The sequence below is a fragment of the Pinus tabuliformis genome, chromosome 9 (assembly GCF_031772625.1).
Source record: "Pinus tabuliformis cultivar Carrire ecotype Pingquan chromosome 9, CPIR1, whole genome shotgun sequence".
Taxonomy (NCBI): domain Eukaryota; kingdom Viridiplantae; phylum Streptophyta; class Pinopsida; order Pinales; family Pinaceae; genus Pinus; species Pinus tabuliformis.
In genome coordinates, this window is record NC_142307.1 from 1323135208 (window position 1) to 1323155389 (window position 20182).

Genomic DNA, 20182 nt, shown 5'->3' on the forward strand with positions numbered 1-20182 from the left:
AACTTTTTACAAATTTATACAACAAACCAACTTTGCTATATTAATCAAATTGATAATACGATAGTCTAGGTCTCCCATACCAAGGATAATGGACTTTGTACACACTGATACAAGACTACAACAACTAAGGCTTGGTGTCTATCATGTTAACCACCAACCTACCCTGAACAAGATACACTTGCCATTTCGCTGATGTAGTGCGCTCTCTCAACTCCCCTCGGTCATACCCTGAACACACCTGCTCGGTCCTTCTACTCTCGATCTGTAGCAACTCCGGTCTACCTCTATCAATGAACCAGCTTCATTAGGTCACTAAACTCAGCTCCACTTGCTCTCTAAATGATCGTTAGTCCTTCAACGCATCAACACACAGAGACTCCTGTCAAGTTGTTCACAACTCCATTTGTGAACAACTCTCAACAACCCATTATTGCTCCTCGACTCTTTTGAGACTCTCTTCCCACTAGTGCCTTCCTGTGGTGCTTGATGAAGACACACTTATGGTCGGAGGGCTTCCCACTGTCATTATCAGATGTTCTTCTTCAACATTGAACTTAGGGCATGGAAGATTGCCCAACATCTATTGTAGATGTCCTTCTCCACGAGGCAAGTCTAGGGCTCCAAACTACTCCTAGATTATTAGACCTATGAGCTCTTCTTCTGCCACTTCTAACAATCCCTTAGTCCTTCAAGAGACTTGTTCCTTAGGGCTTGAAGCAAGCCTCTACAATCTTCTACAAGTTGTTCTTTAGGCTGTTCAACTCTTCCAACTTGGTCCACTCTCACGATGGCATCCAACAGAGCATGAGTGTCCAATACAATTTCCTCTCCCAGGGCACCATCCTCATCCAGTAACATCCAACCATTAACAAGATCACATCTACAACTCACTTTTATCGCCTCTTGCCTTGGGATTTGTGCATCTACCAATCTGGTTAGGGCATGCCAGCTACCCTAAACCTTGCTCAAACTTTATGGTAACCTTCTCCAACTAGGTTACTCCATTTTTTGTCCACTCTAGGCATCAAAACATGGTGGTAGGGATTGAGGAACCTCGAGTCACAACACCCTACAGCACACTTGTAACACCAACAATACAAATTTTCCCTAAACTCATGGAAGAAAGGTTTGTTCAAGCTACGGTCTTCTTGAGATGACTACCACTATGTTAGGAGGTCCCTCCTAGGTCTCTTGGCCCACTCAAATCCTCCTCAATGCTGCTACAACTACCATCATTTGTGACCCAAACAACATACAAAACACCACTAAAACATGAACAAATAGTCCCAATACTCATCTATGATTTGTGGCCAGATCTAACAAGTGAGACACACCCAAAATCAAGAGATAAGCTACCCAAATGGTCCTTCTAGCCTTCACACAAGCTCCCTTAGGTCTGAGGCTCTCTTTAACAAGGAATCATGCACCCAAACATAGATAAACCACTCCAAAAATCTCGTGCTCCTTGCCCTTGCGTCCTTACCTCAATTGCTGCCAATTTCAAAGCCAAACTTGGATGGAAGATGCACTTAGGATTTGTTTAAATGCCTCTCACAAATCCTTTATTTATATCATCATGTGGGGCTTCAATGAACTTCCCTAAAGGGGCACCTCCATACTAGGTCGACCTTAACTAGTAGGCCTCTTCACCCACACTAAACTTCAAAAATTCATAACTCCATTTCTATAGCTCAGATTTTGATGATTTTTGCTACCCCTTGCTCCTCTCGGGGTCCTCTATCATAATCATCAATCACATGTCAAATTCTCCTCATGGTTTTCGCCCCAACACCTTTGGGTACAAAACCCCAAGCTTGGGTTCCAAGCCCACAAGTCAATTTCATGGTGCTCTAACCTCCAAACCCCGAACCCTAGGGCTTGGATTACCTTCCAATCTACAAATATCAACACTCCCTCTTAGTAAGGGAGGTACTTCCAACACTAAGAAGTCTCCATCAACGTCATCGACGACACTAGCCCATTTGGCATCCATCTCTACAACATATTTTGTAGAATGGACCTTGCAATCTTGGTAGTGCCTCTGCCTCATCTTATTTGAAACTAAAGACCTAAACATTTCCATAGGGTTTCTCCCTCTAAAGCTAGACTCCCTCTAAGTCTACACTATCTCCACTGGCTCAACCTGTTACTGATCTCGTGTCCTACTATATGTTTTAACCCTATACATAAATTACCTGCAAATGAATGCTTAAAACAGAAAAATATACAATGGCGAAAACATAAAACAAATATACATAGAGATTTTCCCCTGGATCCCAAAATTGGGACTACCAAATTGAATTTTCATTATATTCATTTCGATGTTACAATACGTATATATACATGTTGAAGCATTCATAAACCCCAATCCAATAACCCTGGATTAGAACATAATCATAGTTCCCTTTACCAGATCTACAAAATACCATGGGCAGAAAACCATCATGCCCAAAACCATGTGCAAAAACTATGCACAAAACCATGGGTAGGTCTGCCTACCATGTTTGGGTCTGCCCAACTATTATTGGGTCCACATAAAATAAAATAAAAAACTGGGGCGTTGCCCTAGACCCCATGATGGGTGGAAAGAGTATAACACACACCCAACACCTACAAAGTCAATCTGACTTGCAGTCAAACATGGGCTATCATCACCGCAACCCAGTCCTACAAGCACTCATCGTCCTTGATCAAACACAACTCATGCACATCCCTCCAATCTCGGATATGCAACATCATGATCTAATGAAGAAGCTAGCCTGTCAATCTGTAGTCCATCACATGAAGTAATCTCAATCAAACCAATCTCGTCCATGCCAAAGAAATACTAGAGTTGTCCCATTGATCTATAGCAAATCATAGGAATTCTATCATCAACAACATGTACTACAACAAACTGTTGTTCCCCAGGCTCTCCACCAATCCACCAAAATCATAGCCAATCTTACTGCCAAGCCAGTCAAGATCACATCTCCATGTCTTTAGCTAAACCTTCTACCCCATGATCTAGACACCCTCTAAGTTGCTTCTTGGGCACATTGCGATTCACTGGCCCTTTAAAATAACTCTCATACCATGTTGTTTTTCCACGATACTAGAGTCTAGGATAGAATCTTAAATCATTGACGCTACCAATCCAAGTATCATAACAAGACTACTCTTTATAGAGGAATAATATACAACAGTAAATCTACTACTGCAAAAAAAATACACAACTTATTTACAAATTTATAAAACAACCCAACTTCGTTATATTAATCAAATTGATAATACAATAGTCTAGGGCTCTTGTACCAAGGATAATGGCCCTCATACATCCACTGATACAAGGCTACAACAACTTAGGCTTAGTGTTTGTCGTGATGACCACCAATCTACCCTGAACAAGATACACTGACCATATGGTTGATGTAGCGTACTCTCTCGGCTCCCCTCGGTCGTACCCTGAACACACATGCTCGGTCTTTTAGCTTTCAATCTGCAGCAACTCCAATTTTCCTCTATTAATGAACCACCTGTATTAGGTCACAAAACTTGGCTCCACCTACTCTCTATTTGATCATTATTCCTTCAACGCATCAACACATTGAGACTCATGTCGATTTGTTCACAACTCTGTCTATAAACAACTCTCAACTACCCATTGTTGCTCCTCAACTCTTTTGGGACTTTCTTCCCACTATTTCCTTCTTGTGCTACTCGATGAAGACACACTTAGGGTTGGAGGGCTTCCCACTATCATTGTCAAATGTCCTCCAACAATGAACTTAGGGCATGGAGAACTGCCCAACTTCTGTTGTAGATGTCCTTCTCCATAAGGAAAGTTTAGGGCTCCAAACTTCTCCTGGGTGATTAGAACTATGAGATCTTCTTCCACCACTTCTAGCAATCCCTTAGTCCTTCAAGAGAATTGTTCCTTAGGGCTTGAAGCAAGCCTCTAAAATCCTCTAAAAGTTTTTCTTTAGGCTATTCCAACTCTTCCAACTTGGTCCACTTTCACGCTACCCTCCAATATACGACGAGTGTCCAATATAATGTCCTCTCCTAGGACACCATCCTCATCCACTAGCATCCAACCATCAAAAATATGACATCTTCAACTCACTATTACTTCCTCTTGCGTTGGGATGTGTGCATCTAACAGTCTGGTTAGGGCACACCAGTTGCCCTAAACCCTGTTCAAACTCTGCGGTAACCTTCTCCAATTGGGTTGCTCCACTTATTGTCCATTCTAGGCGTCAAAACACAGTGGTAGGGCTTGAGGAACCTCCCCACAACACCCTAGAACACACTTGTAACACTAGCAATACAAATATTTTTTTATGCAACCAGCTCAAAAAATAGAAGAAAAGATATAGCAACGACTTCATAATCAACCTCTTCGAGGGGGAAACCTCCTTTGCATTACACAAATAAACAATTCTTTGATTATACAAATGACAAAACCTCCTTTCTATATATAGGAGTCTAAGGGATCATAATATATTCAAAGCCGACATAACAATAATAATGTAAGGGCACAACAATAACAATAGTGGGCTTCTATGGGGCACAATAATAACAATATGGGGACAACATGGTCACAACAATAACAATAAGGGGCTACAATGACAATAATAATAAGGGAATACACTAGTATTATAGGGACCTAACATGCCCCTCTCCTTCAGAAAATTGTTTTCCTGAACGCTTGAGTACTTTTGGGTGCTTCTGTATAAAATTATCATCCTCTCATGTGGAATCTTCAGCGGGTAAGTTCTTCCACTTGATGAGATACTCTGAAATTGATTGATTTCGTAGCTGTCGAGTTCTTGTTTCTGTGACTGCTTCAGGTTCCAATATGATTTTTCCTTCCTCGTCAAATTTTGGCAATATTGTTTGAACTGGGAGCTTGTCACCTATAACCTTCTTTAAGCATGAAACATGGAAAATTGGGTGCACTCGAGAAGTTGTAGGAAACTCCAATTTGTATGCCATAGTACAAATCTTTTGCAACACCTTGTACAGACCATAATACTTTGGTGATAATTTATTATCCTTCTTAGCTTGCTTGAGGGACATTTGTTTGTATGGTTGTAGCCGTAGAAATACCCAGTCACCTACATCAAAACTTCTTTCGCTGCAATGTTGATTTTCCTGTTGTTTCATTCTATTCTGTGCCAGAGTGAGGTTATCCTTTAAGAGTTGGAGAACTTGATGTTGATGCTCGATGTGTTATTCCGCTGCTTGAACCTTATAATTTTCTTTGAAATATGATGTGATGGACGGTGGATGATATCCATAAAGTGCCATAAATGGGGTCATTTTTGTTGCATTATGGAAGGAAGTGTTATACCACTATTCAGCCAGAGGCAACCATTTGACCCATTGTGTCTGTTTATCATATACATAGCAACGAAGATATCCTTCCAAACATTTGTTCACTATCTCAGTTTGCCCATCAGATTGAGGATGATAATATGAGCTATGAGCTGACTAAGTACCTAGACAAGAAAATAATTATGTCCAAAAATTTTCAGTGAAAATGGGATCTTTGTCGCTTACAATAATATTTGGGTTTCCATGTAGCTTTTGAATTGTTTCCATAAATGGAGTTGTTACTGTACTAGCTTTAAAGGGACGAGATAATGCACAAAAGTGTGCATACTTGGTAAGTCTATCAACTACCACCATGATGACACTATTTTCTTCAGACTTGGGTAAACCTATGATAAAATCCATTGAAACCTCCTCCCAACGTTGAATTGGAATGGATAAAGGTTGTAATAGACTTGGGGTCTTAATTGTTTCAACTTTATTTTGTTGGCAAACCAAACATTCCGCCACAAACTTTTGAATACCAGAATTAAGGCCATCCCAAATAAATTCTTTCTTAACCTTGTGGTAAGTTTTTAAAAATCTTGAGTGCCCTCCTAAGGGAGAGGTGTGCATATCCATAAGAAACTTTTGTTTGAGTTGGGAATTCTTACAGAGGTATAAGCAATCTTTGTACCATAACGAATCATTTTTCCAGCTAAATGTATCAGATGTATTGGGGTCTTGTTTTAACTTTTGAATGAGTGCCCACACTTCTTCATCATTCTTCCATTCATTCCTTGCTTCATTTATCCAATCTGGTTCAATAATCGAAATGGAGCTAAGAAATGCTTCCACATCCTCATCCTTTCTTGAAAGTGCATTTGAAACAACATTTTTCTTCCCTTTTTTGTAGATGATTTCAAAGTCATAACCCAACATCTTTGTGACCCATTTTTGCTACTCTTCAAAAGATAATATTTGTTCTAAAAAGTATTTAAGACTATCATGTTCTGTTTTTACCTTGAAGTGTCTTCCCATTAGGTAAGGTCGACATTTCTTAAGTGCATGTAGTATTTCCAACATTTCCTTCTCATAAATAGCTTTGTGTAAATACTTTCCTTTGATTGGACAACTTTCGAAAGAAATGGGTCTTTCTTCTTGCGTTAACACAACACCAATTCCATTTCCTAGGGCGTCACATTCCACAATAAAGGCTTTTGTGAAATCTGACGTAGCTAAGACCAGTGCTTGGCACATTTCCTCTTTAAGATGTTCAAAGGCTTTCGTTGCTTCTGGAGTCTAAGAAAATGCATCTTTATTTAGTAATGTTGTTAGAGGTGCTGCTATTCTCCCATAATTATTAACAAATTTTCAATAATACTCTATCAACCCGAGAAATCCTCGCAGATGATTTATGGATGTGGGGATTTTTCATTCCTTAATGGATTTAAATTTTCTAGGGTTTAACTTAACACCTTCATGAGATACAATATGACCCAAATATTCCACCTCTTGTACTCCAAAGAAACATTTGGAGGTTTTTTCATATAATTGTTTCTCCTCCAATAGTTCAAGCACTCTATCAAGATGTTGAACATGACCCTTCCAAGACTTGTTGTAAATTAGTATATCATCAAAAAATACTAACAAAAATTTTCTAAGGGTTTGAAAATGGAATTCATCAAACCTTGAAATGTAGAAGGTGCATTGGTAAGGCCAAAAGGCATGACAAAAACTTCATAATTGTAAGTTTTAACCCCATATATAAATTACCTGCATACGAATTCTAAAACACAGAAAATAAACAATGCAAGAGCATAACACATAAAACACATATACATAGAGATTTTCCCCTGGATCCCAAAATTGGGACTACCAGATTGATTTTTCATTATGTTCCTTTCAATGTTACAATACATATATATACATGTTGAAGCATCCAATACCATGGACCGAAAACCATCGTTCCCAAAACCATGTGCGAAAACCATGCACAAAACCATAGGTAGGTTCACCCCACCTAATATAGGGTCCAAAAAAAAAATTCCATGGAGCACTGCCCCGGACCTTGTAGTGAGGGGCTACCTGCCCCTCTCAAACCCCTTGTGACCCCCTCACTACGCAACAAAGGGGGGGCTTTGCCCCCCCTCTAACCCCCCGGTTAACTAGGGTAGCTAGTCGTGGAAAGAATATAACACAACCCAACATTCTCCCAATTGTTGTTTTCTTTCCACAGGAGAGCTTAGTCATTTATGCATCCCTGCAATGCCCATTGTTTCTCTACACCAAGAGAACTTCTCAGAGCTCACAAATTTTGTCAATGCATCTGCAGTATTCTTCAAAGTGTCCACCTTTACCAGCGACACCTTTTTGTCTTCTATCATATCCCTCACAAAGTGATACTGAACATCAATGTGCTTTGTCTTTGAAGGATAAGCAGGGTTCTTTGCCAAGAAAATTGCACTTTGGTTGTCACAGTCTATCCTTATATCTCCCTGTACTAACCCCATACTTAAACACAATCTCTGCAACCAAACTGCTTCCTTGCTTGCATGAGTGGCTGCCATGTATTCTGTCTCTGTAGTTGAGAGTGCCACTACAGAATGTTTCTTACTCATCCAACTGATTGCACCTCCAAATAGGTTAAACACATACCCACTTGTAGATCTTCTCTGATCCAGATCTCCAGCCCAGTCTGCATCAACAAAGCCACGAATATCCAACACTCAGTCCAATCTTGTTCTTCCTTAGTAGCAAAAACCATAATCACTAGTGCCATGCAAATACTTGAAAACCCGCTTCACTACTTTCTAGTGCTCCTTCCCTGGTTTTGACATAAACCTGCTCAATACTCCCACTGCATATGCAATGTTTTGTCTAGTACAAACCATTGCAAACATCAAGCTACCAACTGCACTTGCATATGGAACATGGGACATGTCCTCTTCCTCTTCTTTTGTCTTGGGACATTGTTCAGCAGATAACTTCACACCTACAGGAATAGGAACCTTCATCGGTTTACTATCCTACATATTAAACCTCTGCAGTATTGTCTCAACATACTTCCTCTGGTTTAACCAGAGCTTCCTCTTTGCCCAATCTCTTTTAATTTCCATGCCCAAAATATAGTTTGTAGCACTAAGATCGTTCATGTCGAATTTGGAGAACAATTGGGTCTTCAAATCCCGGATAATTCCTTTGTCATTTCCAACCAGCAACATATCATCCACATATAAGACCAAACAAACTACATGGTCACCAATTAATTTAAAATACACACAGTGATCTGCTTTGTTTCTAGTGAAGCCAAGTCCCCGTATAAATGTATCAAATTTTTGATACCACATCCTTGGTTATTGTTTTAACCCATACAAAGACTTTTTTAACTTGCATACCAATTCTTTCTTACCCTTCACCACAAAACCTTCAGGTTACTTCATGTAGATCTCTTCTTCCAGATCCCCGTGAAGAAATGTTGTCTTCACATCCATCTGTTCTACCTCAAAATCAAAAGCAACAGCAACAGATAAAAGTAATCTAATAGAAGCTACCTTAGCAACAGGAGAAAAAAAATCACCAAAATCAATTCCTGGCACATGGGAATAACCTTTTGCTACCAACTGAGCTTTGTATTTCTCCACCTTTCCTTCTGCATTTGTCTTCTTCTTGAACACCCATTTGTTTCCAATGGGTTTCCTTCTAGCCAGCAACTCCATCAGATCCCAAGCCTCATTTTTGTGCAAAGATGCCATTTCATCAACCATGGCCTCTTTCTAGAGTTTTCCATCCTCTGAATCTATTCTTCCTTCACAGTTCTGGGATCGTCATCAGTAATAGATAAAGAAAAATTTGAACAGAAAGTAGATGGACTATACCTTTCTGGCTGCCTTCTTTCTTGAACTGATATTCTCACAACTGGAGTTTGTGGCTCTTCATCTTCTGATTCCTCTTCTACTGTAGAGACTGTTTCTTCCTCATTTAGCTCAAACTCTATCTTCTTAGGTTCCTTTAATGGGACTTCATGTTTAATAACATCTTTCACCTCTCTGAACACCACATCTCGGTTGTACGCAACCTTTCTTGTTACTGGGTTTCAAAGCTTATAACCCTTTAAACCGTCCTTATACCCAATAAAGATGCACTTTTCAGATTTACTATCCAACTTGGTTCTTTTCTCCTTTGGAACATGTACATATGCATCATATCCAAATACCCTCAGATGTGAAAGAGAGGGTTTATTACCAATCCATATTTCTTGTGGAGTCTTATCCTCCAACATTGATGAAGGTGATCTACTGACCAGGTAACATGATGTCTCCACCACCTCTGCCCAGAATTCCTGTCCTAACCCAACAACACTGAGCATGCTTCTTTCCCTTTCCATCAACGTCTTGTTCATTCTTTCTGCAACTCCATTTTGCTCAGGTGTGTATGGAGTAGTCTGTTGTCGTGCTATACCACACTTCTTACATAATTCTTCAAATTCCTTGCTGCAAAACTCTCAACCGTTATCTGTCCTCAGCTCCTTTATCTTCTTCTCTGTCTGGTTTTCCACCAGAACCTTAAATTCTTTAAACCTATCAAAGACTTCAAATTTCTTCTTGAGGAAATATATCTATGTATTCCTTGAGAAGTCATCTATAAATGATACATAGTACATAGACTTACCCAGTGATCGAACCTTCACAGATCCAAACACATCACTGTGCACAAGCTCTAATATTTGTTTCTCCCTCTTACCACCAGAGGGGAAACTCACCCAATTCTACTTCCCATATACACAATTTTCAAAAAAATCAAAATCCAGAGAGCTACTATTCATACCTTATACCATACCTTTACCATGAAGTATTCAAAGGCCCTTCTCTCCAATATGTCCAAGCCTTTGATTCCATAACATGGTCTTTTCTCCAGAGACCACTAGATTTTTTGCTCCACTTTCAGGAACGACAGAACTGTTGCACCCATCAATAACAATGCTACCTTGCATCTTTTACAGAGTTCCAATCCGAACCCCCTGCATCAATACCAGTGATCCCTGAACCATCTTACAGGTATCTCTCCCAAACACTATTTTTACACCTGCATCATCCAGCTTGCTTACAAAAATCAAATTTCTGGCCAATGCAGGAATATGCAGAACACTTGGAAGTGTTCTAACCCTTCCACCTTGCAACTTCAACTTTACTTTTCTGTGACCAACTATTCTAGCCTTTCTATGATCCCCTAAGAAGACATCACCACCATCATATTTTTCATAGTCGCAGAACCACTCTCTATGGGGAGTGAAGTGAAAGGATGCACCTGATGCAATCAACCATGCCTCATGATCTACATGTGTACTTGAAGAAGCCAAGTACACATCCCCACCTTCATCTGAGGTGGTTTTTGCCTTTGCAGAAGGAGCATCATCAGATTCCTTTCCTTTGTCAAGAGATTTAGATTTACATTTCCTTTTGTAGTGCCCTTCCTTTCCGCATTTATAGCACACCACCTTTACAGGTTTTCTTGGAGATTTAGATCTCCCACTCGATGAATTATTTTTGTTTCTATTCTGGGACCGTCCTCGTACAGACAAGGCATCACCATTTTGGCTCTCCATATTTTTCTGTCTCATCTCCTCCGTCAGCAAGGATGAGACTATTTCATCAAACTGCAAGGCAGTTGCATTGCTACCTATTGCAATAACCAAACTATCCCACAAATCCGGTAGAGAACAGAACAAACTGATGTACTTATCTTCATCTGAAATTTTAATATCAATAGATAATAACTAATTTACCATAGTATTAAATGCATTCAGATGCTCTGTCACCGAGTCTCCATCTTTCATCCTTAGGTTATACAAGTTTTTTTGTAGGAACAGTTTATTCACTAAAGACTTAGATTGGTACAAAGTCCCTAACTTGTCCCACAAAGCCTTCGCCGTAGCTCCCCTTGATACATTCAGCAATATTGAATCTGAGACACACAATCGTATTGTGCTCTTTCCCTTCCGATCCAACTTCTTCCATTCTTCATCAGACACTCCCGTTGGTTTAGTACTTGGAACTACTGCGATCCACTGATCTTTGTCCACCAATAGATCCTCCATCTTGAGTTTCCACAACTCAAAACCCTGACCATTAAATTTATTGATCTCTATCTTTCCACTACTCGCCATCTTCTTTCACCGCTAGAATCAATCCTGCAAATCTCCCACTAAACAGGGTCTACCACAGGCCCGAGTGAAACCCCTCAGTAACAAAGGCATCCCCTTGAAGCCAAAACATCTCTGATACCAAATGTAGGTTTTAACCCTGTATAGAAATTACCTGCATACGAATTCTAAAACACAAAAAATAAACAATGCAAGAGCATAACACATAAAACACATATACACAGAGATTTTCCCCTGGATCCCAAAACCGGGACTACCAGATTGATTTTTCATTATGTTCCTTTCAATGTTACAATACATATATATACATGCCGAAGCATCCAATACCATGGACCGAAAACCATCGCGTCCAAAACCATGTGTGAAAACCATCGCGTCCAAAACCATGTGTGAAAACCATGCACAAAGCCATAGGTAGGTTCGCCCCACCTAATATAGGGTCCAAAAAAAAATTCCTCGAGGTGCTACCCCAGACCCCATAGAGGGGGGCTACCCGCCCTCCTCAAACCCCCTGTGACTCCCCCGCTGCGTAATTGGCGCAACAAAGGGGGGGCTCTGCCCCCCCTCTAACTTCCCAGTTAACTAGGGTAGCTAGTTGTGGAAAGAATATAACAAAACCAACAATAATGACCCTCGTGAGTTCTAAATGTTGTTTTCAGAATGTCTTCAGTCTTCATTCTAATTTGATGCTATCCTGAACGAAGGTCCAACTTGGTGAAGTAAATTGCTCCATGTAATTCATTAATGAAAGGAATGGGAAATTTATCTTTAATAGTGAGCTTGTTGAGCTCCCTATAATCCGGACACATGTGCCATGATTCGTCCTTCTTGTGCACCAATAGTACTAGAGCAGAGAAAGAACTTTGACTAGGTTGAATTATACCAACCTCTAGCATTTCTACAACCATACGTTCAATTTCACTCTTTTGGGCATAGGGATATTTGTAAGGCCTAATGTTTGGAGGAACACTTCATAGAACCAAATGAATAACATGATCATGATCACAAATAGGCGGGAGGCCTTTGGGAGTCTTAAATACCTTGGAATGATTGTCCAAGACTTTTTGGAGATCTAGAGAAATAGATGATTTCTATGTGGGAACCTCTAGCGAACATAATTGTGAAATTATGCCACGTTTTTATTTATTTAGAAGCTTTATCATGCCATTAGAGCTAATTATGTTTCCCGATTTCCCTGCGATACCCCTTAATTCAACTTCCTTTCCTTCTGAAAAAAATAAAAAAATAAAATAATATATATATATATATATATATATATATATATATATATCAAGAAAAGTTCTTGAAAATTAAATGTTATCATACTCAAAGATTGTATCCATTGGACTCCTAGTACAACATCAGCACCACCCATTGGAATGGAAAGCATTGGACTATTCAACACATATTCTCCCATGGATAGCTTGATATTATGGCACTTCCAAGAGCAATTTATGGTTCTTCCATTTGCAACAATCACTTGACACTTTGGTGTTGGATATAGGAAGCAATTCAATTCCTTCGCTACCTTACAATGAATAAAATTATCGGTACTGCCTGAATCGATCAACACTATTACCTTTTTCTTCTTGATATGTCCTTCTATCTTGATGGTTTGAGGAGTGGTTATTCCTTTCCAATGCATTACAAGATATGGTCGGTTTCATTTCTTCTTTCTCTAGGCTTTGTTCCTGGTGTGTTTCCTCTTCTTTTGATGTTTCTTGTTCCTTTTCTTCCTCCTCTTCACAATCTATATAAAATAATTTCTTTTTGGCACACTTATGACCTTTAGTGTATTTTCTATCACCACTGTAACAAAGCCATTTTTCTCTTTTTTCTTCCAATTGTTGTGGTGTCAACCTTGTAGGTTGTGGATGGTTAGGAGCGACAACACTTCCATCTTTGTAGTTTTGATTGGTAGGCTTCCTTGTTGCCATAATTTTTCTTTCAATTTTTCTTGTCAACCTGAATGTCTTCTCCAATGAATCAGGTTCCCAAAGGCGAACCTCATTTTGGATATTATCCTTTAATTTCTCTATGAAAACATCAATCCTCTGCTCCTCTGGAATATCTTTTACCCTTATATTCAATTTTTGGAAGTCCTCAATGTGCTCCACCATTGAACCTTTTTGTTTGAGATTTATCAATTGGCTAAAAAGGGTGTTTCTTTTTGTATCCTCATAATGTGCTATCATTTCTTCCATAAAAATTGCCCAAGCGACAATTTGTTTACGAGAGAAAATACATCAATACCATACAAAATGATTGGGTTCCAAATATAAAGTCACAATGCGTACCTTTTGTGTGTTTTGCACATTATGGATATCGAAATATTGCTCCATCTGTAGTATCCATGTTACGGCATTCTTGCCATCAAACTTCGTCATTTCAATATTTGGAATATGGTGGATCTTCAATCCAATGTTAGAGTCTATGAAATCATGACTAACATTTTTTTTGTTCTCATCATGAGTTTCCTCTACTAACTTTTCACCAATAGGAAGCATTTCTTATAGCAACTTTGCCAAACCTCCTTTCAAACCTTCCATGTCTTTCTTCAAATATTTAATGTTTACTTCTAAACCATCCATCTTAGCTTCCACGCCATTCTTTAAACCATCCATATTAGCTTCCATGCCTTTCTTTAAACCATCCATCTTAGCTTTTGTTACTTTTTGTGAGAATGAAATTTGTTTCACTTGGTCTCATAATTTTGATATATCATGTTGCATTTCTTCATCTTCTTCATGAATCATGCTATAAATTTCAGGTTGCTTACTAGGTGTTTCCATTTTATTTCTTTGAGGCATCAATTAATGATAATTATGCTTCACTATGTCCTTTGAAATCCTTCAAACTAATTTTTCAAACCAAACTTATGCAAACTTTTAAAAAGACTACACATTTTTTTTGGCTTTGTAGGAGCTCGATACTGAATCTATTGTATCTCTATAATTTCGGATCCCCAAGGTCTGAAATTTCTTCCTGTTGTAGCCCTCTGAGTCCTCATTCCAAATTCATAATTCTGATCACTATTGGATTCTCCAAGAAATAGTTATTCCAAATCTCCCATGATGACCCGATTATAGACTGGTTCAGTAGAGTGAACTTGTAAGAAGTGCCACATTTAACTGTTTCAACCTTCGGATCTGAAACAAATACATAGAAAACTAAAGTCGATCCTCTTTCTATACCTTTTTACGAAATTTCAATCTGATGCTCAGAAAGTTATGACGATTTTCCCCAAGTCACATGTTTGAGATATAATTCAGGAGCCCTCAAAAATCCTAACTACCTTGGATCATATCTCCAAAAATACAGTGAGACAATATTTGAAATTTGGACCCGAGGTTCATCAAGATTTCGTATCAAATGGTTTTTAATTTTAGGTTCTAAAACATCATAGAAAAAAATTATAGATAAAATTCCATGATGACCTATTTGAAGCAGTTATACCCTAGAATCCAAAGCTTTGATACCAATTTTCTTCTAGCTCACAAAATAGAAGAAAAGATAGAGAAATGACTTCAAAATCAGCCTCTTCGAGGGGGAAACCTCCTTTACATTACACAAATGAACAATTATTCGATGATACAAAAGACAAGACCTCTTTTCTATATATAGGAGTCTAAGGGGTCACAATATAGTCAAAGTCATCATAACAATAATAATGTAAGGGCACAACAATAACAATAGTGGTCTTCTATGGTGCATAATAATAACAATATGGGGACAACATGGACACAACAATAACAATAAGGGGCTACAATGACAATAATTATAATGGAATACACTAGTATTATAGGGACCTAACATATTCCCTAAACTCATGGAAGAAAGGTTTGTTCAGGATGCGGCCTTCTTAAGATGACTCTGGTTGGGTTAGGAGGTCCCTTCTAGGCCTCTCTTCCCACTCAAATCCTCCTCGTCAACGTTCTACAAATTCCATCATCTGCAGCCAAAATAGCATACAAAACACCACTAAAACATGCACAAGCATTACCAATAATCACCTCTTATTTGCAACCTAATTTGGTAAGTGAGACACACCCAAAATCAAGAGATAAGTTGCCCAAACATTCCTTCTAGCCTTCACACAAACTGCCTCAGGTATGCATCTCTTTTTCAAAAGGAATCCTGCACCCAAATATAGATAAACCTCTCCAAAAATCTTGTGCTCCTTGCCCTTTCATCCTTGCCTCAGTCGCTGCCAATTTTAGGGCCAACCTCGGATGGAAGATGCACTTAGGATTTGTTTAAATACCTCTCACAAATCCTCTATTTATACCATCATGTGGGGCTTCATTGAACTTCCCTAAAAGGGCACCTCCATACTAGATCATCCTTAACTAGTAGGCCTTCTCACCCACACTAAACTACAAAAAATCATAACTCCATTTCTATAGCTTTGATTTTGATGATTTTTGTTGCCCCTTGCTCCTCTTGGGGTCCTCTATCATCTCCATCAATCACATGTCAAATTATCCTCATGGTTTTGGCCCCAACACCTTTAGATACAAAACCCCAAGCTTGGGTTCCAAGCCCACAAGTCACTTTTGTGATGCTCTAACTTCCAAACCCCAAACCCTAAGGCTCGGAGAACCTCCCAAGCTACAAATCTCAACAAAGCACCTTTGTTATTGGGAGGTTGGGGTTCATTGCTCTTAACACCTTCAAGGTCAGACTTCATGTTTAAGACGATGGAAAGTGATCCCTTTTGGTGGATCTACCTGGAACAATATTACATGGACGTAGCAAGTCATTAATCTCTGGTGACCATGAACCACATAAAAAATAAATAAATAAATAAAAAGAGGTTTGCACCTAAAGAGATTTGATCCTTCTTGGTGCATGCTAGATCTATGTTTAAGATAGATTTATATTGGTTTAAATATTTAATTATGTGCCATGTATGTATTCCTTAATATTAAGTGATATAGCTTAAGAAATTTGATCCCCCTAAATACTTGATAGATATGGGTTTAAAATAGATCAATGCTAGATTTTTTTATATGTTGCCATGTACATATGTAGTTGGTTATTTTTGTTGATCATTTTAGATCTTGCCATATGTAGCTAGTTAATTTTTTGTTGTTATGTGATATTACATGACAACTTCTCCCCCATATTTGATTATAAAGCACCTTGCCAATAAATTGTGAATAGATTAATCACTTTGTTTTGTGATTAACTAATGAAAAACAATCATTTTTGTAAATTTCCATAGTAACACATAAACATAAGTAAGTATTCATTATTTTTCTTATTACAAACTAATGAAGTAAACCCTTTTTTTTCTATTTCCATGACTAACTTTTAATCAAAAGTAAATCTGTTTTATTATTATCATGGATATATGGTAAAGTTAACAATATTTTTTATTTTATTTTTAGTTCTATGTCAAAAAAATAAATTTAAATTTTCCTAGTAAAAGATAACTTGTGCATTTTTAAAAGTAATTTTTTGTTAATATTATTATTGACATATGATAAAATTAACAATATTTTCTATTTCTGATTCCAATTCAAAAATATAAATTCAAATTTACTTTAAAAACATTGTGAACCAGGAAATTTTGATAATAAAAAAAAAACTATATCCACTTCATAAACCTTTTCATACTCTAAAAGAAAACTAATTAGATGGCATAATTATAACAAATACCTAGGAATATGAAAATTGTAGATAGAAATTAATCTACAATACAAGAAAATTATTTCTAAAAGAAAACTAATGAGATGGCATAATTATAACAAATGCCTAGGAATATGAAAATTGTAGATAGAAATTAATCTACACTCCAAGAAAATTATTTGATGGTAATAGAGAAGATTGTTTGTTCCCTTTAATATTGATCACAAATGATTATAAATTCCTTGTATCTCAATCACTAGTAATCACAAAGAAAATTAACCCCAAAAATCTAATTTTCACCTCATATAAGTGTTTTGCCCCCACATTATGATTTTCCAATATTATGGTGTGATTTAAAAGAACAAAAAAAAACATGATTTTAGGAAAAAATTATTGTCACTATATATTCAAGTCTGCGTGATTTTAATGTTTACACTATGTAGAGTTTTAAATGTGTGATAATTTATTGAAAAACCTCATGTTTGGAGTGGACATTTCACCCATTATTAGGGACATGTAGTAAAATAGAGGAGTATATTAGGGTTATGATTTTATAAGATGAAAAATATAATATAATTGTTGTGTTGAATTAATTAAAATAATTAAATGAATGTTTGGAAATATCAATTAATAGTGAGTTTTTTTGTGCTTTATCTCAACATCAACCACTTATATATATGTATATATATATATATATATATATATATATATATATATATATATATATATATATATATAGAAAGGTCGTCGTAGTACATATTGAGGAACATAGATGTTTCATGAATCTGATGGAGTGATTATAATTAAATTGTAGCATCAGAGTGAAAAACATCTAAAACCCTAATCTACAAAGAATAGGCAATTTGTTATCCTTCTTGTCTTCTTGGCCAGAAGGTCATTTAGCTAGAAATATTGTGAAATTGGTAATTAACTTTGTTTCTTGGTGACATAGTGAGTCATCAATTATTTCAATAAAAATATTGAGACACATTGTTGTTAATTTGGTAGCTCGTGGATAAAATTATTTCCATTAGAGAGTCTTCCTCATCTAGAGAAACCCCTCCTAGCCCTTAGAAGAATTTAATTTGGCTAAGGAAAATTATTATTTTTAATGATGGAACCACATGTGCACAAAAGTATAAGTCATCCTAAAGGTCAAATTGGGTCCCCTCCAACACATATAAATAAACATCATGTCACATCACTTTGGAGCATCACCATCACACATCACATGTTCTCTCTCTTCATTTGATTGGTTCATACAAGTATGAAATAAGGAGGTTTGAGATCACACATACGAAGGGGAGGAGGACAATTATGTGTTTTGTGTGGAATTTCTGATAGGGATAGTTTGACCAGTCGTTGATCAACTTTGACTTGATGTTTTGACTTGGTTTGACTTGGAAATTTTCTATTTTTGAAGGCCAAACTGATTGGTGAAGAAGCTGAACTTTTCTAGGTAGTTTGTCTTTGGTTGACCACAGACTTTGATTGTAGTTGATTGCAGAAAATTCTGAAGTTTGACCGTAGGTTTCTCTCTTCTTGGACTAAGATTTTGTTCAACGTTTTTGGTGGGTTTTATTGAGCTTAGAAGACTGCATACTTTGACTCTTAACCAAGATGATTTGGAGGTGGTTTGACTATTGAACGTTGACTAGTTAGAGCACCTTTGATTGTTGTTGACTTTGACTAGAAGTTGCAGACTTTGATTGTGGATTGGATTTGACTTTTGGGATCATCTCTCATTGGATATTAGTTAGTTGAATTGGATAGTCAAAGTTGTTAACCTTTGACTCTTTGTTGATGAATTGGAACATTTTATCTCTCTGATGAACAATTGATGACAGTCTAATAGAAGAAGAATTTTGAAAGGTTTTCCCCCTTATGGGGCTTTTCCCTTGTCTTTGACCAAATACTATGTCTCTCTTGTTCTTGGTTATCTTCTATTGTGCATTGGATTTATTGTTCTGTGTACAATTGCTTATTGTTACTGGAAGATTAAATTATATTGGATCAATTGATTTCTAATTGAAGAAGAATTGGAATGAGTGATTGTGTTAAGCATAGAATAGTGGAAAACTATCATGGTATCAGAGTTGATGTGAAGACAAGCTAAAGGAGACAAGAGACAAGCAATCATCTTTGGAAGGAGTTGAAGGAGCCTAGTTGACTTGGTCAAGATGCCTACCTCATACTTCAAGGATTTAGAGAAGCTGAATGACTCATCTAAATTTGTTACTTGGAAGATCAGGTTGGAAGTGACCTTGGATGAAAATGATGTCTTGGAATATGTGGAAGGAAAGGTACCTAAGCCTCCATAAAATGCTTCTGTTGTTGTCAAAGCCAAGTACAAGAAAGATAAGATCAAAGCAAAGAAAATAATTATTTGTTCTTTGAGAGATCATTTTCCTACTTACATTACAAAGTTGAATAAGTCCAAGGATATTTATGATAAGTTAGTTGGGATGTATGAGGTCAACAACTTGAATCACATTCTTTCCTTTAAAAATCAACTCAAGGACATCAAAATGAACAAGTGGAAGATTGTCTAGTCATATTTCATGAGGATATCCCAACTAAGGGATCAATTGTTAGAGAACTTATGTTTGATAGAGAGTTGGTATTCATTGCATTTCAAGTCCTTCCTCCTATTTGGGAGACTTTCATTACTACTATATACAAAAATGACAGGTTCCCAACATTTGATGAGCTCATTAGCAATTGCACTCAAAAACAAACCAAGATAATATCTAGAGGAAGGATTCAAAAGCATGAAGAAGGATAACCCTTTGCATTTCCTGCACATGATAATAAGATGAAAGGAAGAGGAAGACCATCTAGTTCAAGAAATCCTACCTCTAAATCAAATATTTCTGATAGAAGAGTAAGGAGAATTGAATTCTTTAAATTCCATGGGCATGGTCACTATGCCTGATATTTTCTGAAAAAGAGAGACGCTCCAAGGTCCAATTACAACAACAATTGTGGCTTCAACAACAACAGGTTTGATGATAGGAGAAGAGCAGATGATAGAAGAAGAAGAAGAGATTCTTCGGATGATCATGAAGAAGACCATCATCCTTAAAAGAT